Source organism: Gossypium hirsutum, chromosome D12, assembly GCF_007990345.1.
Source record: "Gossypium hirsutum isolate 1008001.06 chromosome D12, Gossypium_hirsutum_v2.1, whole genome shotgun sequence".
Lineage (NCBI taxonomy): Eukaryota > Viridiplantae > Streptophyta > Magnoliopsida > Malvales > Malvaceae > Gossypium > Gossypium hirsutum.
In genome coordinates, this window is record NC_053448.1 from 37741276 (window position 1) to 37742561 (window position 1286).

General features: G+C 35.8%; 1 non-coding gene across 1 annotated transcript; it reads right to left on the reverse strand.

The window, feature by feature from the left end:
• Window positions 1-467: 467 nt before the first annotated feature.
• Window positions 468-574, reverse strand: LOC121224890 (small nucleolar RNA R71). The gene has a single exon (XR_005922632.1). It is a non-coding gene; the product is annotated as a small nucleolar RNA R71 (small nucleolar RNA).
• Window positions 575-1286: the final 712 nt, after the last annotated feature.

Here is a 1286-nt window from a genome sequence, read left to right on the forward strand (position 1 = left end):
TAGTAGGCGAACAAGAGGACATTATTATTACTGAGGAAATGAGTGATAATCAAAATAATCAGCTACCTCCTGCAATTATTGCAAATTTAGATCATGTTCCTCGTACTATGTACGCTTATGCCAACCCCACTCTAATTGGTGCTGAATCGAGTATTGTGTGACCCACTATTGCTACAAATAATTTTGAACTGAAGTCGAACACTATTCAGATGATACAACAGTTTGTTCAGTTCGATAGTTTGCAAGACGAAGATCCAAATACTCATTTGGCTAATTTCTTGAAAATCTACGATACTTTCAAGATTAATTGCGTCATTGACGACGCCATTCGCTTACTGTTATTCCCTTTCTCGTTGAGGAACAAAGCTAAGTAGTGGTTAAACTCTTTACCACAAGGTTCCATCACCACATGGGCTTAAATGACCTAAAAGTTTTTGCTAAAGTACTTCCCACCGGCTAAGACAACCAAGTTGAGGAATGACATCTCTTCCTTTGTGCAGATCAATTTAGAGACTTTATATGATGCATGGGACAGGTACAAGGATTTATTAAGAAGGTGCCCTCACCATGGGTTACCTCTGTGGCTACAAGTTCAAACCTTCTACAACGGTTTGAATCCCTCAACTAGACAATTGATCGATGCAACAGCTGATGGTACTCTGAATAATAAAACACCCAAAGCGGCTTATGAATTTATTGAGGAGATGACACTAAATAATTATTAGTGGCAAGTCATGAGGACGAAGCTAGTGAAAACAACTGGTATTTTCAACTTAGATGTAGTCACATGGGCGTCGGAGAAAAGCGAAGGAAAACACACACAGCCTGGACACACGGGCATGTCCGAGGCTTTGTGAAGACTGAACTTAATTTTTAATTACACACGGGCTGAAAACACCCCTCATGGCCGTGTGGCCCAAACCGTAAAATTTCTTCTTCAACTTGTCTTTTTCTTCTTCCCCAAACAAGCCAACTGCTTTCCCCCCTTCCCTTAATCACCCAGCTCCTCTCCATTCTTTTGTCGGTCTTCCCCTTTTACCCTTTTCTTTATTTTATTTATTATTTGTTATATTATTTATTTTTATTGTACTAATCTATTTTTTATTATTTTATTACTCTTATACTTAGATTTTAAATTTAATATTTCTGTTATTTCTATTATTTTTAGTAACGTTTTTATACTATTATTCTTAAAATTACCTTTAATTTTATTAGTATCATTAAGTTTATTTCTTTTCTTTTTCGTTTTCTTTTTCTTTTTATCTTTATTTTTGTTTGTAGTTGCT